Source organism: Ictidomys tridecemlineatus, chromosome 6, assembly GCF_052094955.1.
Source record: "Ictidomys tridecemlineatus isolate mIctTri1 chromosome 6, mIctTri1.hap1, whole genome shotgun sequence".
Taxonomy (NCBI): Eukaryota; Metazoa; Chordata; class Mammalia; order Rodentia; family Sciuridae; genus Ictidomys; species Ictidomys tridecemlineatus.
In genome coordinates this window covers 47,049,982-47,076,832 of record NC_135482.1, presented here as the reverse complement: position 1 = coordinate 47,076,832, position 26,851 = coordinate 47,049,982, and the positions used below count along the sequence as shown (strand labels likewise).

Genomic DNA, 26,851 nt, shown 5'->3' with positions numbered 1-26,851 from the left:
TGTGAGAAAAACATCTCAGGTTGCTGGCTTTTTTGTTCTTGTGACTAACAAATTATGCCCATAACCTCCAAAAATAAAAGTGCAATATAAACAAGCATATACATAACATCTCTTATCAATGTAACATTAGTTAGTAACACAACCATAGAAAAAAGAAAGAGGATACCTAAAGGAACTTGTGGAGGGATAAAAAATCAGACTATTTAGCTTTGAGAATTAAGTCAGGCTCAGTGCTGCGATATAGGAGTTTGTTCAATCAGATTCTATCTGAAAATAAATATATTTTGTTGGTATTGAAAACCATGAAGGAAAAATAATTTTGACAGGCGGGCATTATTAAGGAAACTGTAAAGGTAAGCTCCGTAACTCTGACTGTGAGCCTTCCTGAAACAGGAAGTACAGGTGAGTAGCTGGCAGGCAGGGCCGGAAGCCCCGCCTGAGTGACAGTAGGAAGAACTAAAATGGAAGCTCTCTGGAAAGTGTGGGAGGCGGGACTTATCCGCCATGTTGTTCCGCTGCGTGGTTGGAGGAGAATTCCATGTTCTTTATGATGCAGAGTTTTGCCTGAAATCGTGGGACTTTCATCCTGTGCATCATCCAGTCCTGTGTGGTTTAGTGTCCCACTGTCAACAGTCCTGGCTAATCCCTACTGTGCGTGAGTCCATGGTTTTGTGTCGCTCATTCTGTGCTCCCAGGAGAAGTTGTTCTGGTTACCATGCAGCATGGAGCTAGAGCCGCACAGCCACTGTGATCATCAAAGGCCCCCTCAGATGATTGGCTTTGCCTATTCCTTGGGCTGCTGTTTGCACCATGCCAGTTCCTAGTAAGAGTCCTTGGCCCAGGGCTTGTGTGCCTGCATTTTCTCACTTTAAATCCCTCCATGACCTTATTGTGTGGGCATTCCACCAGTCGCCCCAGGGTCATGGAGGTTCAGGCAGCGGCAGCCACCTTTTGGTCTCTGCGAATTGTCTCAGCGTTTGTGCTCCTGCCTTCTATGGCTCCCTTCCCTGCACGTTCCCCTCTCAAGAGCGAGTGCTCCTGCAGGCGTCTCAAAAATCTTTCAATCCCAAAGTGGGTTCCAGTGGCAGATGCTTGCTCCGGCAGGCCTGCACTTGGGCCATAGATCCCACAACAGTTGGCGGGCTAGAGACTCGCATCTGTCCCAGAGCAACAGCCAGGTTACAGTTATTCTGATTTCGGTATACAATAAGGATACAGCAAGCTTAGAAGATTTTATCTTGTAATAAATTGCCTGAATATTTCAAAAACTGTAGAAAAATATTTGTTTCTCTAGAAGTAAAGAATTCACACGCGTGTGTGTATATAAATTTCCTCTTCTCTTACTCTGGAAACATCCATCCCCAGTGCATAAATCTTAAAAATTCTCACCTTAATATTTCAAAATACAAAGAATCCACAAAAATCCACAATAAGCACACTTTTGCTATGAGAGAATTTGCTATGAAATGTATGAAATATACATCTCACCAATTACCTTAAAAATATTTCAGCGGAGCCTCCAATTGTCCCCAGCTAGCCAGGCTGGTGAAACAAGCTGGGTTCAAAGGAGCTGGCTGCAGCAATGAGCTGAGAAAAACAGAACCAGGGTAGAACAGCTCTGCAACCTTAAATGTCCATGCTGGGCAGTGCTAGAAAGGGAGCAAGAAAGAGAGAGAGCATCCCTGAAACCCCTCTATTTATTGAGGGAAAGATATCGGATAGAATATTCCATCCAAATAAGGTGGAGTCTTGCTTGGTGATGTTTTTTGGTCAGCAGATTGACATATTGGCAAATCACACCCATCTCAGGTGCTGTGTGGGATCACAGGCAGAGTGAGAGGAAAGGCACCCTTACATCACACAGCCCATTAAGTGTGCAATACCAGACCAGTTCCCTCATATGCTCAAATGCTCATAGCTCACACACACAGCCCATGGATAGCTCGTCACACACACACACACACACACACACACACACACACACATTCAATGAGTTAATAATTATAATGATTTTTTTATAAACCAAAGATCCCACATTTATTACTGAATATACAAATAAAGAGAAAAATCAATTCCAACTACCCAGAGAGTAGTAATGTTTTCAATTTAGTGTGGTAAGATGATAGTGGCTCCAACACAGAATAACTATGTGTGCCATCTCACATGCAATTCTTCATAGAACCAGCTTGTTTTTCTCCAGGGTCTCTGCTTGGAATTGTACCTGATTTTATCATGAGTTTTCACCTGACTCCAGTGGGGGATGGAACTATTTTGCTTCTGTTTCTTCTCTGGGAATTGCTTGATCCTGAAAGTCTTGTCAGAAGTCATACTTAGGAATGGAGACAGTCACCCACTCACTATCATGGCTGAGGAGGGGAAAGAGAGCTGAGTTTATATTAATGAAACGTTTTACTTTGGAGAATTAAAAGAAAAATACAGCAGGTCACCTGATTTTGCCACCAGAGGGCATAAAATATTAAGAAATAAGGCAAGCAAAGCCTGTTTATGCTTGAGATTCTCTGACTACATGGTTTGAAATTTTTTGATAGCTACTTTAAGAAATTAACTTTTTCTGAATCCAAATAAGCTATGTGCAAATGAAGAGAGGAAAAGAGGTTAGAAATGATTTTTTAAAAAATCTTTATTTCATCATAATAAAATCCTCAGGTCTCAAAAAGGCTCACCTTTATGCGTGTATTAATTCCACTATTGATTTAGGTTAAACCTTGAAATAGATGGGCAATGTTAAATTTTGATGATTTCTTTCCTGTTGATGTTTGAGGAAAACACTGACTGATTAATTCAATCTTCTGTAGAAAAGAAGGAATGAGCTAGTCCAGAATCAATGTGGCCATGTTCTTCAGTTTGATCTGTATATAGGTTAGTAAATATATCTTTACCTAAGGGCCACATCTCCCTCCATACCCAGAAAAGTCCATGGTGAGTCACTGGGGAGGATGAATGTGTACACATGCACAAAGGTCTAGCACTGCCTGAAAAACTGAATCAGGTGTGTATTCTACTGATATTGACTCAATAGCTCTACTCATAAATGGATATTACTTTGATCTCAGGGTTAGAAATTACTTAAGAGTCAATAATAACTTCTCTTTCTCTTACTATGATCCCCCTTTTTTTCCATTTCCCTTCCCATCTAAGCCCCACATGAGTTTGTTTTTTCCTTTAATAGATTATATATATATATGGAAAAATTGTTGATAACTGATTTTGATGGTTTGAAAAATACTTCAAATGTGCTAATTGCTTTTTCAACAATAGAAATAGCTTGGTTGGGCAGGTGATAGTGGATGTGGACCTAGACTTAACTGATTTATCCCCATCCTCTGCATGAGGTTGCATTGTAATGATCACATTATAACGAGATCATTTTCTTCTTCTTTGAAAATCACTAGTATTGCACAGAAGAGAAATTTTGAAGGAAATGCTGCATATTACTTGCAATCAATACCATATTACTACATTCAAAACAGTTCTTGTAAATTGGAGGATGATCATGAATAATATTGCATCTGTGCAACTGAAAATAACATGAGCTATGTGTTTTTACATGCCACTTCCAAATTGCTCTAAACAGGTAAAAGTAAACTGGAAAACTGGAAGTAATCATCTTGACAATTCAGTCAAAATATTCTATAAGTGTTGGGGTAGGAGGATATGTGCTATTTAGGATGTTTTCACCATTCTAATATATTTTAGGTAAGTGCAAAGCTTCTTACTTTTTTACAATAATCCCAAATAATTGCATGATGTGAATGTTCTATGCATCCAGGCACAGTGGCACATGCCTGTAATCCCACCATTTTTAGGAGGCTGAGACAGGAGGATCACGAGTTCAAACCAGCCTCAGAAAAAGCATACCGCTAAGCAATTTACTGAGACTCTCTCTATAAATAAAATACAAAATAGGGCTGGGAATGTGGCTCAGTGGCCAAGTGACCCTGAGTTCAATCCATGATAATAGATAAATAAACAAGAAAACAAATAAATAAATAATTATTCTATGCGATCTTAAAATTACTCAAGTTCATTTTGTTAAAAATATCTGACTATTTCATATATTCTCACTTTCAATTTTTTAATATCTTCTAATGTAAGATTCAGGTTTTTTTTCATTAGAAACTGGCAATGTTGAGCCAGGCATGATGTTGCATGCCTGTAATCCCAACTACTCAGGAAGCTAAGGCAGAAGAATTGCAAAAAGGCCAGCCTAGGGAACTTAGTGAGACCTTGTCTCAAAATAAATTTCAAAAGGTACTGGGGATGTAGCTCAGTGGTAGAATTGCCTACCATGCAGGAGGCCCCATATCCAATCCATAGGAAATTGACCTTAGGAAAAACAACAGAAATGGGTAATGTTGAACCTCAGTTATGTTTACTTGATATATGCAAACCATCTTTTGAATCTGCAAATTCCAGGTTTTCTTATTGCTCTGGAATCTTTGGGAACAAACCTTCTTTAATAGAATTGAGTGAGTTTCCAAAACCAAACCTGAATTCAGCATATTTTGACCAATCCAGGAACTGCTCAGTGCAGGCCCATAGAAGTTGAGCCTATTATTTTGCATTGAGCCCCTGTCTAACCTGCATGAGTGCACAATGGACATGACATAGAGAAAAAGTTCATCTGCTCATCTGCAGTCACTTTAGGGGACTGATGTGCCCCTCAGAGTTTCCCCTGTCACATTCTTCTATTCCTAAACTCAGGTCAGATGGATTGCTCCATTTCTAAACTTGAGTACCTCCCTTGCTTCAATACTCACAGAATCACATTTGAGCAAATATGCAAGGCTATGTTAGCTTATCTGTAACAACAGTTTGTAGGGCATCCTGACATTACTGACATTCAATAACAGGAGGCTGAGGTATACTGGAAAGGTCCCTACCCTGGGTATCTGGATTAAGGGGGGGCACACCCATCACTCTTGAATGGGCTTAGATATGCCTCTTAGGTAGCAGGGGTGAGAACTTCAAACACTACTTCAAATATATGAAGAAATATATCCCTTCTGTTTTCTATAGTCTACTCTTTCTACACTCTTTGACACTTACCAATGTTAGGTATTAAAGTCTCTATTCTTTTAAATAGACTCCTATATGATGCTGTTATGATTTGAATGTGAGGTGTCCCCCAAAAGCTCACGTGTGAAACAATGCAAGAAAGTTCAAGGAGAGATTACTGGGTTATAAGAGTCAACCCAATCAGAAAAATTAAACCCCCCATAGGGATTAACTCAGTGGTCACTGAAATTGTAGGGTGTGGCTGGGGAAAGTGGGACTTGGGGGCATGGCTTTGGGGTATATATTTGTATATGGCACGTGGAATCTCTTTGCCTCCTGATCAACATGTGAGCTGCTTCCCTCTGCCACACTCTTCTGCCATGGTGTTCTGCCTCACCTGGAATGACAATGATTGGAGCCAACCTTCTATGGACTAAAACTTCTGAAACTATGAGCCCTTAAATAAACTACTCTTCTTCTAAACTTGTTCCTGTCAGATCCTTCAGTCACAGCAGCAAAAAAAAAAAAAAAAAAATGCTGACTAAAACAGATTGTGTCTGGATAGATAGTAAATCTCTCTTCCCCAGCTCTTTCCAGATAGAAAGAAGACAGAGCTGATGTAATCACATGGCAGCAAGGGCAAGGAATGCCAGAGCCCTCTGGATGCTCAGTGAATGCTTTGACCCTCTCCCAGATGATGTATTACTTGGTCCACATGAGTCTTAGGAATATTTTGCTGGCACACTCTCTGGGCCTGACATTGGTCTCTGATTGTGCCTGCCCATACCACAGCCTCTTTGTGCATCCTAAGACGTCTGTCAGTTCTCTGGTCCTCTTAGCACCAACAGATTCACTCACTGAGAGTTATGGGACTTTCCAGACAGCCTAAGATTCAAAGTTCTGCCTCATCTCTTTGACTGCCTGCGATGGCCACTGTTATTTTACCACTTCACATGTGGACAAAGAACTATGGCCCTTTCCTCCCAGAGCTTCAAAATGTAAAAGAGGAAAACTAGATTCTTTCTTGAACTTCTTTGAGCAGAATACATGCACCAAAACCCTGCTTCCTCCATTCTCTTTCTTGTTACCCTTCTATAGTTTACTGACTGGGAAGGACAAACATTCTATTTCTTTTTAAGAGCTTTTCTTTCCTAGAAGATGAGGGAGTAAATCCTGTCTTAAGAAATGGGGCAAATTTTTCATCTTTAAATCTATCATTTTTGCATATTTATTTCTGCTCTTCCATTTTCAATATTACTTATTATTGGTTCACTTCTTTCTTTTTCAGAACTCCAGAGATCAGATGAAATTTTCTTCAGCTGCCTTCCTTATATATACCGGTGAAGGAAAGTACATAACTATGCTTTATAAAGATTCATAAGCTTATTAGAAGAAAACAAAGGGTCACTACCACAAGTCTCCTAAAATCAATACAATGTAAATACTGCATCTTAAAAATTCAGTGTTATAATGTCTTCTGTAAATTTTATCTTTTCCTGTTTTGAATATCATGGATTTATACTATTATGAACTCAACTTATTTATGAATAATTAGTACCATGGAAATCTGGCATTAATTTTACTCAACAGAGTAAATTTAAAAAATAATTTTTTTAAAAAAATATTGTTTATACCATGAACTTTCCTTTTTCAGTATAAAAAGAATTCTAGAAAAAGGTTAAAGAAAGAAAATTTAAAATAAAAATATCTTTTAACAAATCCTTGATATTTGTATAAGCTGAGATTTATGAATGGATTCCTCATGGAAATATTATCTCATTGTCCAAGTGTGGTAGTATTTAACCATTTCCCCAACTCATAGAAGAGGAGCTCAGTCATACTGTGCCATTGTTTAGGACAAATTTTAAGATGGCACCATGATCTCTGTCCCTGATGTTACATCCAGAATTATTTTAAATACATGGCAAGAGTGAAAATATTTTGCAGATGTAATTAAGACACCAAAGTAGTTGAAAAGTCATGAAAAGGGAGAATTAACCTTTGTGGGCTGGCCTGACTCAAAAATTTAGAAACCTTTAACAATGGAATTTTGCATTTCACTGATATACAAATATAGATGCTCCTGGTGACATTGAAGAAGCAAGTTGGTTCTAGGACTATGAATAAATAAATTCTTCTAGTAACTACCTGACTTGGAAGAGGACTTTGAAACTCAGATAAGACCCTGATCTTGATTGCATCTTTGTGAAACCCTGAACAGAGGGCCCACTTAAGCTGATCCTGGACTCCTGACCATGGAAACTGTGAGATAGTAAGTGTCTGATGTTTTAATCTCCTAAATTTATGGTAATTTATTATGAAGCAACAAAAAAATGAATATAGCTAACAGTGATAAGGAAAATCACAAGGAGTCAATACCTATCTATAAAAAGAGTAGATGATGATTAAAGGCATAAAGCCTAAAGTCAGACTATATGTGCTTGTGTCCCAGCACTATCATCTGCTAGGTGTGTGACCCTGTGCATGCCTCAATTTCCAGATTATGAAATGAGGATAAATATAGTTTTTATCTCACAGGATTCTTTTGAGGATTGATGGGCAAAGTCGCTAGAAGGGCAACCACACACAGAAAGCACTCTGTAAAACATTAACTAGGCCTAATAGAAAAATGTTCTTCTCATTATCAGTGGATCTAAAAGCATCAAAGCCTTTTTTCAAATATATCCTCTTAACAAATCAGAGTGTCATCCTATCATAAACACTCAAGGCATTTGATTTCATCCAGAAAAAAAATGGACTCAATAATTTAAGAAGTACAGTCTTAAACTGCAAAAATAATTATTGGAGGCCTAATCACATCTGAAAAATCTCTTAATTCTCACTTCTATGGATATGTTTTGGGTATATTTCTGGACATTTCAGGTATTAGAAGCTTGGTCCTCACTGTGGTGGTGTTGAAGTAGTAGAACCTTTACAAAGTGAGGCCTACGAAAGATAATAGATCAGAGTAGGTACAACCTCATAAGAGGAATGAATGCTTTGCTCTCAAGGAAAGACCCAAGAGAGCAGGTGATTATAAGTAAACCTGGTATCTCCCATGAGTCTCTCCTGCTTCATTTCTCACATGTGATCCTTTCTCACTGTGATGCCATCTGCTCCTAGACCCTCACCAGAGCCTATCAGATGCTGATGCTATGTTCTTGAGCTTCCGGACATATGAATTATAGAACACTCTTTTCTTTATCTAGAACCCCGCCTTGTATATTCTATTATAGCAGTATACAGTGAACTAAGACATCCGTGTTCCTCAAGATTTAGGCATGAGTGACAGTTTCACAGTGTTATGGTTAGATCTTGTATGTCCCCCAAAGCTCAAGTGTTGGTAGTAATGTCCAGTGATGGGGTTTTTACGAAATTGTTGGGTTATGAGGAACTAACCTCATCAGTGAATCAATCCATTCTATTGGATAATAATTTGAATGGACTAATGGGAAGTGTTGGAACCTGTAGGCAGGTGGGGTATGACTGAGGGAAGTCAGTCACTGGAGGAATGTCCTTGAAGATTGTATCTTTTCCCTCTCTCATTCTTATATTTTCTCTCTCTCTCTCTCTCTCTCTCTCTCTCTCTCTCTCTCCTTCTCCTTTCTCTCTGTCCTTCCCCACTTTATCTATCTCTATCTCTCATCTTCCTGGCTGCAGTGAGCTAAGAAGTTTGACTCAGACACACCCTTTCACCATGATAGTCCCCCTCACCACAGTCCACATTCTTCTTATATTGGGGAAACAAATACCTAAACACCACTTTCCAAATCAGATGATCCCAAGGTCACTTCTCAAACAAGTTTTCAAAATCACACCCTTGAGTCTGTAATGGGTGTGTTCTTGGTAAGTTTTGAGATTCCCTAAAGATCTTTCCTATTGTCTCACTGCAAAGTACTTCACTTCTCTGTAGTAGCAGTAATCTCTTTAGCAACCACCACTTCTATGGTACCATTCTTATTTTGTGCTTCTACTCTGGTCTCAATGCAAGTTTTCCAAGTCTTTCCTCTCTGATATCTACTCCACAGTATCACAATAAAACTGGATAAAAGCTGCCAGAAATACCCATGCCACTGCCTAAATGCTATGTTGCATTGAAATTTTCTCCAAAAAATTAGTTGTCCATTTCTTTTAAATTCAGCCTTACAGAAAGTCTCAGGACATGCACATAATTTAGACAAGTTCTTTGCCAGGATGTAACATGAATGACCTCTACTCCAATTACCAAGAGAGTCTTCATTCTCTGAAACCTTGTGAATTTTTGTCTTGACTGTTCACATTCCTTTAGTATTTCATTCTTCTTAGCTCCCTCCAGAATCACCCTTTAAGCTCTGCTTAAAATATTCTAAGACATTTCCAGTCTGTATCTCTGAACTTTTCCAGACTTCTCTCACAAATCAATTCCAAAGAGTGAACCACCTGATCAGGTATAATCACAAAAGCCTGATTTCTTGGTAACAATTTCTGTTAGTCATATTTGTATCACTGTAACTAAAATACCTAAATAGGAAACTTAGAGGAAGAGCAATTTATTTGGTGCTCTTTGTTTCAGAGGTTCACCCAACTCCATTACTCTGGGCCTGAGGCAAGACAGAACATCGTGACAGAAGGGCATGGTTGGAGGAAGTGGTTCACTGGAAGCATGGCCTGGACTGTATCTGTTCCTGGGCCCATGTCTTTCTCCCAGCTTCCCTGATGCCATGAACTAATTAGTTTTCCTCTGCCATTCCTTTCTGCCATGATATTCTGCCTCACCTCATGCACAGAACAATGGAGTCTGTCAGTTATGAACTAAAACTTTGAAACTGTGAAGGAAAATAACTTTTTATCCTCTAAATTACTCCTTTCAGGGATTTCTGTTACAGTGACAGAAAACTGACTAGCACAATTAGATAGATAGATAGATAGATAGATAGATAGATAGATAGATAGATAGATGGATGGAAAAAAACATGGATATCTTGGGGTCCTGATCATAAATTAAGCATATACATTTTAAATTATCTAGGTCAAATGCATTGTTTTTTTAATATTTATTTTTTAGTTGTAGTTGGACACAATACCTTTATTTTATTTATTTATATGTGGTGCTGTGGAAAGAACCCAGGGCCTCACACGTGCTAGGTGAATGCTCTATCACTGAGCCACAACCCCAGCCCCTATTGATTTTTTTTTTTAAATGAGTGAAACTTTTCTAAATCAATGAAAATTGTTGGGCTACAACATTTTTTTCTCAGGCACTTTTAAACTGGAAAAAATTTTCCAGTTTATATATCTGACTAGATAGAAGGATTTAGCTGAGGAAAGGGGAAAAAGTCAGTGGTGAAATGAAGTATAACATTGCTGAAAAATCAAATACATCAGAATCACAACAGGGAACATTTAAAATTACAGATGTATAGTTTTTATTCAGGAAATTCTGACCCAGAAGGTCTGGAATACAGACCATGCAACTGTATCTTTAAAACACTCTGCATTCATTAAATGAAGGTAAGTTGAAATAATGAACAGATTCCTTAAGTGTTGGTACATTAACACGATGGAAATGGATTTCTTGTTCACAAAATGGTGAGATTGATATGAAAGGTCTTCCTCATGCAGTAGTTCAGCTGCCCAGACTCATTCCCTCTGTGGCTCTCTCATACCCTCAGGATTCACTGTCATTTGCCGCCCCCAATGGAAGGAGAAAAGGCATGGAAGGGCACATGTGAGGATTGGTAATGGGCCAGACTGAAAGCAGCATGAACTTTCCCTTTGCTCTCATCCCATTAAGAATAACTCAGTCACATAGTGCTAGCTACCTAAAAGGAAGATAGGAAAATATAGTCTAACTGATGAACCAAAAGAGGAAGTAAGTTTCAGGGAATAGGAAGAAGTATCTGCCATAAGCATACCATGTGATATTAATGTACAGCCAGTGCACAGTTTAAACTTGATGGATGAAAACATGACCTTTCAGTCAAAATAATCTAGGTTTAATCTTGGCCATTTGGGAGCTATCTGATCTTAGGAAAAAACATTTCCTTTGTCTGTGACTCATTTTCTCCATTTAAAAAAATGAGGATAAAAACATCTCACATCTTAAGAATCATGTGAGACTGAAATGAAATGTGTTTTAATATCAAAAGGATCCTAACTGGCACTTCATTAATATTGCCAAATGTTTTATTTTAATTGTATTGGTTGGGGAAGCAAGGTATTCTTTTATTAAACTAAGAATATATATGTATCAGCATCAGAATTAATATTGTTCTAACTCAATCATTAGATGGGGAAAGTTTTATAAGGTAGAATCTTACACAATAGTACTGATTTCTAGCTGTCATAAAATTTCCTGGGCAAGTAGACAGCTCTCTTCCATGAGACTATGGAGAGATCTCATCTTTTTCCAACTGGTGTTTCCACCAAACACTAGTCACTTAGTCACTGTGTAGAGATACATATGGAAGCGATATGTGGTATGGTCTGAGCTGAATATTGAACCTTCAGTATTAGGATATTTGAAACTCATAAAATGTAAAATTACATTATTTTAAAATAAAATGAAAGCAACCTTTGTTAAGAAATTAATAACGATGATAGTATTTCAAATGTTGACATATTCATATATTTCTTGTACTGTCCTCTTCATTAAGCATCTAAGAATAGGATCTTCTCCATTTGATTCCCTGATACCACTCAAGCTTGCCTCTTAGGCCTTGCTATAATTTGATGCACTCTTGATGTCCTGATAAAGTGATCAGAACCTGACTTTCCACATGCTTAATGCCCTGACAGATGTAAGGTTCTCAGCTCTGCAGGTCCCCTCCTTCTGTGTTTTTGCCTTGACTGGATCACATGTTAGGGCAGAGAGAAAAAAGGACATAGATCCAGGTACTAGACCCTAATAAGTCATTTGACTTATTATTTGGGCGTCCTTGAGAAATAACCAGCACTTTAGCTTTCTTTTCCTCTTTGAAACTAGGGAACGTGACAATGCCCAGGCTCAATTAACAATCACTGTTTATTTAATTCCTACGTGTGCTTGCTTTTCCGTAAGGTGTTAGATGTATTACCTTATTTAATCTTCATTATATATCCCTTTGAGGTGGGTATTTAGATGAGGAAACTGAGGCAAAGAAAGGTTAAATGGCTTGATCAATTTGGCAGAGCCCTTTGAACTTTGAGGTTTTCAGGTGATATAGACTCAGTGTATTTAGTTGCTTATTAAAGCATAGTAAGAAAAGAAAACTGCCATGACCAGAGGCACATAGAGATAAACAGTCTTGTGGGCTCTGTTTAGTACAACCTCTGTGGTGATGCTTTGCCACACTGGCTAACTTTACAAAAAGTCAAGTCCCATATACTTAAATTTGACCTCGTTTAATCAAACTGTGGGTTGTGGTTCAATTGTTCAATAATTGATTACTAAGAATTTAAACAGTTTTTAGCAACCACTGTAAAATGCATTCTTCCTTTTGTGGTCTCTCTCTGAAACACATGTTGCTATTACTCACTAAGATGAATATACTGTAACTCCTTCCAAAAAAAAAAAACCCAAACTGCAGGAGGAGCTACATTTCAATAGACATCACTTTTCAAGCAGCATGGATTTAACAAGCATCATGGAGAGGTCTTGAGTTGATGGTCCAGCTAATGCAAGCTCCCAAGGTCATTCTTAGGTTTATTTTCTGCTGTCTAATGGCAGTGGCATTGGAGCCTTGGTTTTGCTCAGTGATAACATCTGCATTGCTTACCTCCTACCTAATGAGCAAACTCAAATGGAGAAAACACAGAACAGGCCTGGGGTTGTCAAGAGAACAGGCAAAGCACAGCATGCTGCGATCCACTGGCTGTGGCTCCCTCCACTGCTAGTGCCATGCAGCTGCAGTGAGAGAACCAGCAAAGTACAAAATTGGCATTGCTGGGGCCTCACAGAGACAGCCAACCTCCTGAGAGCCAAGACTCACCTCTGCTCTGTAGACTACACTGTTTAACCTAGAGGCAGGAGGAATTTCTAATGGAACAAGATTAGAGAGAATTACACAACAGATTCCAAAGAAAGAGGGAGGGGCTGACTTCAGCTTTCTACTTGGGTTTCACAAGCTTCCCTCAGCCACTCTGGAAAGTGGACACAAGCATTCACATTGACTTTAGAAAGGTTTGATGTTCTTTCATGTTGGGGTGTTAAACTCATCATTATCAGAATAAACACCAGAGCCCTGCTCTCAGTGGTGCAGTGTGGATGTACAGTAGATAAGCTCTGGCATTTCTTTTCTGCCTCCCTTAGCCCTAGTCACTAGATTGCAGTTCAGAGGTTGTTTTAATTTTTTTCTAATTGTTTTTACCCTTTATGCCCAATTTCTAAATCACTTTAACTAAAGATCTAATAATTTTCAACTAATAGGAAAAACTGGTATCAGCCACCTGCCGCGACTGGATGGATGAGTCTGCTAATATTCCCCTGCCATATTTTGCCCCACATGAGGCCCTCCCCATTCAATCTGCAATCAGGGCAGTTATTCTGAGTGCAGTAGGTGAGAGCTACTGAATGAAGAAGGGAGCACATGCAGATGTGCCAACTCAGCAAAGAAGTGCCTGTGGAAAGGAGAAGTAACTCTACTCCACCAGGGGAATGGTGCTCCACATTGCTCTCCAAAATGGAGAGAGAGGGATAGGAGGAGGTGTGCATTCAGCTTCCTTCTCCTGAGCACATTTCAAAGGAAGTCAGGCCATGGTCGGGGATTTAGCCCAGCCCAGTGTTTTAAGAGCATAGAGAGTGTGGATTACCACAGTTGCTTTAACTTCTCTGAACTCAAAAGGCATGTGTTTTTGTATACCACTAACCATACCTATTGTCATATGCATGACCTAGTTAAAGCTTTAAGGCACTTTAATTAAAGAAAGACAACTAATGATGCACAGGAGAGGGAAGACCCTTGCTATCAAGTGCAGAAGGAATCCGCATCGATTATCTAAAAATAGCAAAAACTTTGCTCCTTCCATGGTATCACACATTTTGCTTTTGTTTGGAGCTCCCTTGAGGATGGAGATGAAATATAAAGTGGCAAAAGAGGAAGTATGGAGCAGAGAAATGAAAACATGATGGAAAGCAACTGTCAAACAAGAGTATGAGAAAGCAGGAATAGCCGCACTTTGTGCAGGAGGTCTCAGCTGCCCTGCAACACAGGCCCTTTCACCATTTTGCCTGGGACTTATTCAACGACCTGTGGATAGGCTCAGCATGAAATGGATGTCCTAGTGCAACACATCAGCTCTTAGTTCATATTTTTAGCACTTTATTTGTTCTATCTCTCTTAAAAAACCTTGACTAATATGCTAAGCCAATGTAAATATGGAAAATAGACTGAAATCTATTTCCAGGAGGTCAGACTAATTGTATGTCATGGCAAAAAGAGTAATAGGTAAGTACATATTTCTATGTACATATTTTGAGATAAAGGACAGTTAAAAATTCAAGTGCTGAGATCAAATATTAAACATGACAGATAAAACTAAATGAAGCTTAAAAAGAAAGCACCCACATAAATAAGAAAAGATCAAAATACCAAGTAAAATATACTCTAGACGTTTCTGAGGCCTCATTTAAGGCAAGCTAAATGACCCCAAAGTTTTCTGACCCTGAAGACAGAGGATAAAGCCACAGAGGTGTGTGTGTGTATATAGATACACACACACAATAGATCTTTAAGAAGAATGAAATTACAACATCTGCTAGTAACTGGATGGAAATAGAGAACCTCATGCCAAGTGAAATAAACCAGATTCAGAAAAACAAAATAAAAGGAACAAAATAAAGGGAAGAATATGATGTGGAGGGTGTAGGATGTCATAAATATACAACAAAGATCAGCAGAGAAGAAGGAGATTGAGTGGGAGGGAGGAGGGAGGAGAGAGAAAGGGACTGAAATGTGGAATCTATTTTGCAAAGTCACATTATGACCATATATAAATATAGCACAAGGAATTTCACCTTTATGTATATGTAGAAAGCACCAATCAAAAATACATAAATGAAGGCTGGAGTTGTGGCTCCGTGGTAGAGCACTTGCCTGGCATGTGTGAGGCACTAGGTTCGATTCTCAGCACCACATATGGTTAAATAAAGGTTCATCAACAACTAAATAAAATAAATAAATGAGCAAAAAGGAAGATCAGTAGAATTGAAGAAAGAGAATGGAGGAAGGAGGAAGAGGAGTATACTAAAAGTGGAGGTGAGGAGAGGGACTGAAATGGAATAAATCAAATTCTATGCATGTATGATTTTGTCAAAATGAACCCAAATTCTATGTGTAACTAAAATTCTCTAATAAAAAAAAAAAGAAAAAACAAATACCCATCAAAGAACCTCAGGGGAAAAAAAAAAGGTAAAGCCACATAAATAGAGATGTGGGGTTGTGTGTCTCTGTATGAGAGTCAGAAAAAATGAAAACAAGCCACCTCTGAAGCACAGAGTCTGTGGAAGATGTGGAAGAGAAGAGCCTGAGACAAGATCCCAGGGCACTTAACAAATCTTTCCACCCAGGGTGCAATAGGGCATTAGGAGCAATGAACCCACACTTCAGGGAAGAGGCTCTGCCTTCTCTTCTACTAATACATACTACTCTGAGGCCTTAGAGTTCCTATAGCTCCTATAAGCAATTTCCAAGTAACCAAAACAGTTCTTCTTAACTCTGCTTATTATGGTTTTCTCATTGCTTCACATATTGACTGTATTTGACTTTGATACTTCGTGGTCTCCTAAAACAAACCTTTTGTTTACTATAAAGTCACAAAAACATATAATAAAGAAGATTCAAATGCCAAAGTCAAAGTCAACAAATAAAGGGGAAAAGGGAGATTATATTCTTATGTTTTGTTTTGTTATTAGAGATTAAACTCAGAGGTGCTTAACCTCTGATCCTCATCCCCAAGCCTTTTTATTTTATTTTTTATTTTTAGACAGGGTCTCACTAACTTAGGGCCCTGCTAAGTTGCCAAGACCAGATTGGAACTTGCAATCCCCCTGCCTCAGCCTCTGAGCCACTGGATTATAGATAGGTATGCACGTCTGCATCTAGCTGCACTTTGTTTTAAAAGCAATAAAAAGACCAGCAAAATTTGAGATTCAACTCAACAATCATTAACTGCAGATCTTGAGGGTTTCCAGGGCTACCACTACTGGCTGTAACCTTCAGCCAAGTTACTCAACTGCTCCATACCTCTCCTTTCCTATCTCCAATGTGCAGGTAGGAAAGGAGAGATATGGAACAGTTAAGTAACTTGGTAAAAATATAAATAAATTTTTCTCAGAAATAGATGCCACTTCACATTACTGCTTGTATCTCTCATTCCTAATTCATTCAAAGTTTCTGAAAGAGTCTGTAAGAGAGAGGGAAAGCCAAAATTTAGTTTGGATCTACTATATATTATCACTCTGTGATTTTATTTAATCATCATAAATTTGTAACAAAACATTTTTTAACAATTATATAAGTGATATGGAGTCTTACAGGCCTCCAGGTTTAGATCAGAAACTGTTAGTGACTTGAAATCTATTTTCTTGGGAAGGATACTATGCAGCAATGCTGTGCAGAACAGGATTCTTGACTCACATAACAAAGAACTTAAAATGCTAAGCCAAATAGTCCTCACTCAAGTCTACAAACTATAATATCTTGGTGGTAATGTTTTTCTAAGGCATTTACCACTATGATTCCTCTGTACACTCAAGCGTCATGAGCTCATTGGTTAGGAGCATGAACTCTGAAGTCAGGCTTACTCCTGGTTTTGCTGTGTTCTGAATATGTGATCATGGTGCTATAGTTTGGGTCTTAAATTTCTCCATAAGGACAATGTGTCAAAGTCTTGTTCATCAGCCTGTGGCACTATAAGGAGGTTCTAAAACCTTTTGGAGGTGAGGCTTATTGGAAGGAAATCATGTCTTTGGGTTAGTCCCTTGAATGGGATATCGGGACTCTGGTCCCTTTCTGTTCTGAATTTTCACTTCACCATGAGGTCAGGTCTCCCTCTACCAAGCATGCCCACCATGATGTAATGTTTTGTCACAGGCCCAAAAGCAACAAGACAATTGAACATGGATTGTAACCTCTAAACCATGAACAAAATAAACCCTTCTTATTTTTGAATTAATTAATTCAGGTTTTTTTGTCATGTGAGGAAAGGCTGTCTAGTAGGCTCACTTGAACATATTACTAACTTCTTTGAGACCCTTTCCCTCACTCAAAACATGGATATAACAGAGAGCTCTTCCTAAAGTTGCAGCAAAGATGAAATAATGAATGGCAACTGCAAAGTTCAGGGTCTATCACATGGTAATTATTATTTACTTCACATTTGTTAACTTTATTTCTTCTTTGTTTTGTCATTCTTCTTGATAATTCATCATATTTTATTTCTTCCCACCATTCAACTGAAGCCAGTCAAGCAAATGTCACCTATGACCGGTGACCTACTTGCCAAATCTAGTCATATCTTTTTCCAAACTCATACAGCTTTATATTCATTCTGTTCATCACTTAGTCATTAACACTCCATTTTGCCTCTGCTCTGGGCCATGAACTGGGCTTGGCATAGGTACACAATAGTAACTATAGCAGGTACAATCACTATCCTCATGGAGCTTTCAAGCTCATATTGGGATATTTATATCAGTAAGTATGCACATATATGGATTCCAACAAATTGTGCTAGAACAGAAAAGAAAGAATATCCTACAAGAGAATGAATGAAGACTGTTTTGTCCAAGGGGATCAAGGATGATCTGAGATCAGAAGAGGATCCAGGTATGAAAAGACTGATTTACAGAGAATAGTAGCATGTGAGAACTTTCTGAGGTAGAATATATCTTGATACATTGGATGAAGTGGAAAAAAAAATCCACAAGGCAGGACAAGAGGAAGAGTGGCTTAAAATAAGCCAGAATAATAGGCACAGACCTAACCAACAGAGTCCTAAGATCCATGATGGAGATCTGGATTGAATTCCAAGGGCAATTTAAGGCCACTGGAGAATTTGGAGACAGAGAACGATACAATGACTGTGGTTCTGATTTGGAATATGGATTAGAAGGGGGCTGGGAGGGAGATTGAGAGATCACTTGGTTTGGGCATGTTGGATTTTTAGTTCTGGAAGTCAAGAAAGAAGTGGAAGAATTCTCAATGGAGAAATGAAAGAATTTGGAGATGAATTAGATGTGGAAGATAAAGAAGAAAAAAGTGTCATGAACTGCTCCTAAGGCTCAGGTTTGATCAAAGGGGTAGTGGATAGAAGGAGCCATTTAACCAAGAGGAGTCAGTAAATGGCTCTCCAGGAGAAGAGCCTGGGTCTTTATATCTCTAAAAATCCCCTAAGGGGTTCTTATGACTAATCTTGGCTAAAATAAGACAATCTAGAAAGTAGTATAGTAATACTTAAATTTATTTAGTCTTAAACAACTCTTGTTGCGTACTGGCTATATCACTGGGCATGTGAGTTTCCTCATCTGTAAAATAGCAATAACAATGTGTTAATCTTAGGAAACATTTGGAGCATTTCCAAGCTACTATTTTTAAATAAGCTGAATAAACTAGGTGTCTTCGCATCTCTAAGCTTTAGCTCTTGCCTTTGCTTGATGTGCTTATTTCATCATCTTAAATGTAGTGACTTCCTATTTTCTCTTAAAAAATGTTTTCTCTGACTACTCTGCCAACCACTACTGCCTCCAGTCAATCATTTGGGCCATTCTTCTACTCATATCTATTTCTTCATGGATATTTCCAATATAGAATGTAACACATTGTGTTAATGGATTGTCTCTTGGAAAAGGCTTAGAACATCCAAGGTAGTTGGCCCTGTATCTCCTGTCCTCTCCTCTCTTGTCTTTTCTCTCTCTCTCTCTCGTACAGGGAACTGAACCCAGCAATGCTCAACCTCTGAAGTATATCCTCAGAACATTTTTTTTTTATTTTTTCAGAGTATCACTAATTTCCCAGGCTTGCCTCAAACTTGCAATTTTCTGCCTCAGCCTCCTGAGTAGCTGGAATTATAGGCATGATTGCCTTTGTTTTTTAAGTCTATATCCATAGAGCCCAGTCTGATATCATAATGCAAGATCAGAATATATTTGTTGTACTTAACTGAACTTCAATTAAAAGCAGAATGTGGATGCAAATCTAGCAAGCTATACACAAAGGATATAAAAAATACCTTAAATGGCTATTTAGGACCAAACTTAAGCCTAAGCCAGTCATGCCAAATATAACACCTTTCTTATCTGCCTCTCACCTCTGCTTTGTTCTTCCTGAGCAATGAGGGGCCCATGCCTTTCTGGGGAACAGAGGAAGGGGGAAGGTATTTTGGGAGGAAGAGGCACTCCTACAGCTTTACACAACCTTCATTTACCCCTCAGTGGGGTAAGGAAGTTGGAGAGAGGGGCTGAACGTACTATATGAACAAACATGCCTAAGCTGGGTAGAGTCCTTCCCAACCACATGGCCTTGATAACAGGTCCAAACACCAGCAGGCAAACAGAAGATTGTGAACCTGCCCAATACAGCTTTTGTAATATGACCCATGGTTTCTAGCATGCCCTTGTATGGAAGCAGAATTCAACCTCTCATGTTAATGTTTCTGGAGTCGTCACCCTCCTGGTTACACACTGGTTATGAACTTTAAATGAAAATAACTTGGATTCCTGGAGGAGAACTTTAAAAGGACTTTTTATTCTATTCTTAAATCTTAAGGTAAATGGGCCTAGCAGGAAGCAATTTTATATGCAACAAACCAACAGTCATTGAAGCCAAACAGACAAATTCTGATTCACTCACGTTTTAGTCCTGTGTTCATTAAAGCTAAACATAATGATGATGGTAATAATAGCAGCTAACACTTACAGGTGCTGACTTATAAGTGACATGACAGGCCCTGGTGTAAGTGCTTTAGATATTCTTTTTTTATTCTTTTCTTGTATCTGTGGTGCTAGGATCAAACTTAGAACCTTGCACAGGAAAGGCAAGCACTCTTCCACTGAGCCAGTTCCCCAGCCTTTAACTTATTTAATTATTAAGAAAACAGAAACCCATAATGAAGACACTACCATCAAAATTTTTAGTGAAAGCATCTGAGACACAGAAATTTTTGGTAACTGGTACAAGCTAGAAAACAAGAGTTAGACAGGTGCATCCATGCTGTCCTTCCCTGCCTCCCAGGTGTTCCAGAAGTACACAGTATGACCTTCAGAATCTGGGATTCCTGTATTCTGTGAGGCCACCCCCAGTGAGGCTGAGACTCAAGGAAATGATGTAAGTAGAACCCTAGATAATAGAGGGGCATCCAGGCTGGAGAAGATGTCTCTAATTTTCAACATGTACTCTCATAATGTACTACCAGATTCGTAAAGAAATTCTAATTAAGTCCTGACATATCTAGAGTTCCACAAACAGCAAATGTATGGATGTACTTACTGAATAAATGAGGGGTTTTAAAGCTTATTTTTTAGAACCTTTTACTGATATAAAAGTGGTGAATATTTCAGTGCTTCTAAACAGCAATGGTCTTTGATAACAGAAGACCAGCAAGAAGCAGCTGAGGGGGCAAGTCAAAAACTAAAATTTTTTATTGGGGAGGACATGATCTGACTTGATCTTTAGCAAGATAATTGGTGCTATGTCCATTGTATATTAAAGTGGAGAGTTCGGGTAACAAAAAGATCAATCTCAACAGAAAGAGTACAGGGACCATTTATTTTTCTTGTACATCAGTATGTTAAACTGCACCAAAACACATCAACGTGTTAAAATATTGAGAATAAAGAGCCAAAAGTTATTTGTCACTGGATTAGAAGTGTAAACAAATCTCTAGAACCTTTTAGGAAGGGAAAACTGAAAATTTGGAGTTGCTACTAAAGCTGTCACATAAAATTTCAGACATGCAAAGAAATGGAATTGTAGAATCACACATGTATCTAGCAGAGAACGGAATCTGGGCAGAGTGTGTGAAGGAAGCAGAGTATTTACAGCTTAAGAAGTGTGTCCTCTTCACCAAGAAGAGCTGCTGCTGTTTTCTTTGAATCAACTCTCGAATTCCCTTAAAGAGAAGTCAGTAGTGTTATGGGAAGCTCACCTATTGAAGTGACAGCGAAAACAGCAACCCAAGATGAGTAGAATAGTATTATGTCAAGGTGACAGTAAATGCACTTTTGGACCACACCCTTAAAAAGTGAGGCAAGAGAATATTTCAAAAGAATCAAGTTTGAATAATAGAAAACACCATTCACTTCCCATCATGCACATTCAAGCATGGGGAGTGGGAGGCTGGGGAATTAAAGCTATTGTCAGTTCTAGAGATGTGTTCTCCCAACAAATGCCATTTCTATATACATTAGTTGTAGATGGACACAATACCTTTATTTTTTTTTAATTTTTATGTGGTGCTGAGGATCAAACCCAGTGCCTCAAATGTGTGAGGCAAGCACTCCACCATTGAGCTACAACCCACCCCCAACAAATGCCATTGCTTCAGTCTCTTCAAAGACCATTCTTCTACATGACCCATGCCCTCATTGATCATCTATTCTCATATTCATCAGCCTCAGATTTCATGAGAGTGGATAGTCCAAGTATATATTCTTCTAAAAAAAGGCCTTTTGATTACTCCAGGAATATTTTATATATACATGGTTTGTTTCCCCAATTTAACTCTGAGCATTTTAAAAATGAAAAAATTTGAACATATTTCTGTAATTTTTCCAAAATATCTTATGTAACATATAAAAGTCAACAGCCACAATAATAATAAGTTTTTTTAATGCTAACAATATTGTCAGTACTGTTTTAAGAGCCATCCCTGTATTTGCTGATTTAACCATTGCAATTACTATATGAGGTAGATACTGTTGTTTGGCTCATTTATACTTAAGGAAACTGAGGTAGAGGGAGATTAAATATCTTCACCACAGTCACAATCTCTGTAAGTATATAATCTCAGTCTGTCTGAGGCTAGAGCTGTGCTCCAATGGACCCTTTAACATATTTTTAAATTGAATTCAAATTCCAAAATGAAAAGAGTTTTGAAAGTCAGACACCCCAGCTAGAAGTTTCCCACAAGATTTGGGGTCAAAGAATGTTATTGCCTTAAAAAATAATAAGAAAAAATTCTCCAATGTCTCTTCATAATTTTTGTGGTTCTTAATAGCACAGGGACACATCTAACATCTATACCAAGGGTAGCATGACTGTTGGATCCTTGTGTGGAAGTCACTGAATTGCCTTCTTTTATTTTTTAACCTTTCTAAAAAATTGTTCTTTTTAGATATACAAGACTGTAGAGTATATTTTGACATATATACATATATAGAGTATAACTTATTTTAATTAGGATCTCACTCTTGCAGTTGTACATGATGTGGAGTTTCACTGGTCGTATATTCATATATGAATATAGGAAAGTTAGATTCATTCCACTGTCTTTCCCATCTTCCCTTCATTTTCCTTTGTCTAATTCAATGAATATCTATTCTTCTCCCCCAATTATTAGGTGTTATCATTCCCATATCAGAGAGAACATTTAGTCTTTGGGTGTTTTGAGATTGGCTTATTTCACTTAGCATGATGGTCTTCAGTTCCATTCATTTACTGGCCAATGCCATAATTTCACTCTTCTTTATGGCTGAGTAATATCCCATTGTGTACATATAACCACATTTTCTTCATTCATTCATCTGTTGAAGGGTGCCTAGGTGGTTCCATAACTTAACTATTGTGAATTGAGCTGTTATAAATATTGGTGTGGCTGTGTTACTGTAGCATGCAGATTTTAAGTCTTTGGGGCCTATACCAAGGAGAGGGATAACTGGGTCTAATGTTGGTTCCATTCCAAGTTTTCTGAGGACTTTCCATACTGCTTTCCATAGTGGTTGCACTAATGTGCAGCTATCACTGAGATGTGAAGATAAGTGTGAGTAGATATAGTGATGGCAAATAAAAGAAACATCCCAAACAAAACATCACTTCCTTATTGAAATGGTGAATGCTTCTCTTTCCACTTAGCTACTGGCTGTAGTTGATGTATGACAAGAGGGAAGAGAAGAGAAACCTCAGTGACCCCAGTGGAGTTAAGAGCATGGAACAGGACATCATCAGGTCTGGCACCATTCTTTGATATCAAGTCCCCTATCAACCACCACAGTAAGTACCTGACTTCTATTTTGTTGTATAAGCCAGCCTGTTACACCCACTCGTAAGTGGACCTGAGCTATAAATGCCACAGCCACTGTCTCAGTTTCCCCATGGCTTTTTAGCTTTGTGTTCATATGTTCTACTCTTTGTGTTCAATTTCAGTTTCTCCAATGAGAAAATCCACAATCATTCTGCTTTGCCTTCTTCTCTCTAGATCTCAGAGTTCTAGACCTAGAACCCAGGGTTCTAGGTCTATCCCTATGACCACTTGATCCATGTAGCCAGCTACTCATATTCCCATGGAAGGACAGATCTTGATCAACCTATACTCTCACTCATTCTTACCTTTACCACACCAATAATGTGTCACACACAAGTTTGTTCTGGCCATAGTTAGTGTTAGGAAGATTTTTATACATCCTAGGTCCTACTTGATAAGCATATAATAATGACATGGGAAACATGCTATCAGAGCATTGTTCAACAATTTTCAAAGATGGCTACAAGAATTCTTTTAATGCTAGTGCAAATGCCTCTTTGCAATGACTTTGCCACTCCTCTAATTAAGACCAGTTTATTATTGCTACCCTGAGAACACTGCTCCAGGAGGATGACAGACACTCCCACCCAACAGGGAGACCCAACCTCCGGACACGTGAGTGAGGCCATCTAGCCTCAACAGAGCAGTCAGGTGACTTCGGCCAGATGAGTGACCCCAGCAAGGCCAGCAGAAGAGTTCCCATCTGAGCTCAGCCCAAATTGCTGAGAAATAGGAATGAATAAGCAGATAAAATTTTGATTTTTTAAAGCAGGTTATAACAAACTCTTTTATGAAGAAATAGCTGACTGATTAAAATTCAAATGCTAATTACAATATGTGTTAGTTTCTGTCACTGTGGAAAATACCTGAGATAATCAACTTAAAAAGAGAAAGGTTTATTCTGGATGATACTTTTGGAAGTTTTCTTCTATAATTGGTTGATCCTGTTGCTTTGGCCCTATGACAAGGCATTATACCATGGTGAGAGCAAGTGGCAGAGCAAAGCCAATCACCTCTTGCTGGGAAGTAGAAGAGAGAAAGGAAGGAGAATGGTCCCACTATCCCCTCCAAGGGCATGCTTGCAATAACCTAAACTACCACTGAGCCCTACTTCTTACTATCTCACAATAGTGCTAACAGCATAGACTGTCAGTGGACTTTTAAAATTCAAACTACAGCAAGATAAGAAAATCAATAGCTTTTATATTACCATTATACAAACCTATCATTTTCTTTCTTTCTTTCTTCCTTCCTTCCTTTCTTCTTTCTTTTCTTTCTTTCTTTCTTTCTTTCTTTCTTTCTTTCTTTCTTTCTTTCTTTCTTTCTTTCTTTCTTTCTTTCTTTCTTTCTTTCTTTCTTTCTTTCTTTCTTTCTTTCTTTCTTTCTTTCTTTCTTTCTTTTCTTTTCTTTTCTTTCTTTCTACTAGGATTTTGAAACAGGGCCTCACTAAATTGCTGACACTGGCCTCAAACTTGTAATCTTCCTGTCTCAGCCTCCTAAGTGCTGGCATTGCAGGTGTGAGCCACCATGATCCACCTATCATTTTCTGGCTAGTCATAATTTGAGCTTTATATGTTTAATTCCCCCCTAATACTACCACTACTACTTCAGCTACTGCTGCTACTACAGTACACACACAAACACACACACACACACACACACACACACTTCAATATCCCACTTACTTGCTCCTATGTTCTTTGGGACTTTTCTAAATGTCTTTATTGATCTATTTTCAGCTTAGCCATTTAACTATCTCCATTCCTACATATCCAGCTTCTCCAGTCTATAAGGAGTAGCAATCACTTACTGTGGATAAGGCTCTGTTCCTTATTATCACCTTTTCAGGCAGATCAACATTATTGTGCCCATGTTATGGTCAACATGCCTGAGGCAGAGTAGACTAAGTCTACTCCAAGTCATGGAACTAATAATAATTGATGAAGATAGAATCTGAATTCAGATAGGGAGGTTTAAGCTCCACCCTTAAGCATGGTACTGTACTGTACTATACTCTCTAAGTGACCTCCAGGCACTGCAACATTTACATGTTCAAACCAAGACTCATCTGTTTTTCTCACCAATCTCATATCCATCATATTCCTTACTTTGATAGATAATGACCACTTACTTATATGCCTAAACCAGAAACCTCTCTCTCCCTTATTCCTCCACAACTGATGTGTGACCACATCCTATGAAAACTATGCTTCTCTCTACCTCATTCTCATTGCCCTACCATAGGACACCATTCTATTTGTCTTAAAGAAGTATAAACAGCTTGTTGCTGATATTCTTACCTATGATTGGATGGGCCAGCCACTTTTTTTACTATCCTTTTTTTCTTCCCCAACCAAACACACATCATCACTAACAAGGAGATATATATATATATATATATATATATATATATATATATATATATATATATATATATATATTAGCTTACCTTGAGAGACACAAGACAACTAGTGACAGCAGTGTGATGGTGGTAGTGTGTGATTGTGAGTGCCCATGCATGTAAGTGGTTGTATAAATGTTGCTTGAGGTAAGGGGGTCTATTCATTCTAATTTGTCCCAAACTTTTTCTTTTTCAGAACTAAAAGTCCTACATACCAGGAAGCCCCTCATTCCTTCACAAATCAGGATGACTGATCACTCTTATTAAAAGAAATGTTGAATAAAATATTATTGAATGTATACTAAATGGTTCAGTGTATAAGAGAGTCTGTGCTGAAGTTCTTGCTCCACTAAAGCCAACTGGAATTATGGCTTTTATCTTTCTTTGGCTGGTAATTCACTACCCCAGAAAGAGAGGTGGTCATTCCACCAATTTCATATACCTTTCATGAAAGTCTAACTGCCAGCAAGTTTTGAAACAAATGACTGTTCCTTCCTTCTTAGTATCTTCTTCACTTGGTAGCCAGCCATCACACTCCCCTGATTTTCCTCTAACATCCATTTCTTAATCTCTTTTGATGAATAATCTATCTCTCTTAATGTTATAATGCCCCAAGTTTCCATGTTGGACCCTATAATTTTTTTATCACTAGACACTGAACAGAAAACCACATATAATCAATCTTTACATTCAGAATCAACTACAATATAGAGATAGGACTCAAGGAGAGTAGATCAAATGTTATTCTTATTACTTATTTTTAAAATATTTATATTGGAGAATATGTTGATGTCACTGACTAACCCATTCAAAAACACATGGACATTTTGACAACCACAGATCTCTTCCAATGCAAATTTGATGATGAAAACCTCACAGCAGGAAGAAATAGAACATATATGTTTCATTTTATATATTTTTTTCTCTGAAGATGTATATCTTAAAAATATACAAGAAAATTGAAAATTGAAAAAACATGAATACTGAGTTCTTTCTCCCAAAGTGACCAAGCAATCATATCAGTTTTCCTCCCTTGGAGAAAGGTAACAAAGGAAAGAGTGAGAATTCAGGACTATAACATTGATGGAGCTTCCTTATAGGAAGACTGGAGATTGGGCGTGTTCCCCTATAGCAAATATCATTCTTATGCCAATGACTTTCCATTGAATTTCCAGGCTAAACATATCTCTGAGCTTGAGAATTACGTATCCACCTGCTTACTGAGAATCTTTGCTT

The 26,851-nt window shown here is 38.2% G+C and overlaps 1 long non-coding RNA gene across 1 annotated transcript; it reads left to right on the top strand.

The window, feature by feature from the left end:
- Window positions 1–528: 528 nt before the first annotated feature.
- Window positions 529–25,896, top strand: LOC120888619 (uncharacterized). The gene is made up of 5 exons (XR_005732308.2): window positions 529–651; window positions 6,308–6,456; window positions 7,097–7,291; window positions 23,046–23,183; window positions 25,812–25,896. It is a non-coding gene; the product is annotated as an uncharacterized LOC120888619 (long non-coding RNA).
- The last annotated feature ends 955 nt before the right edge of the window (window positions 25,897–26,851 follow it).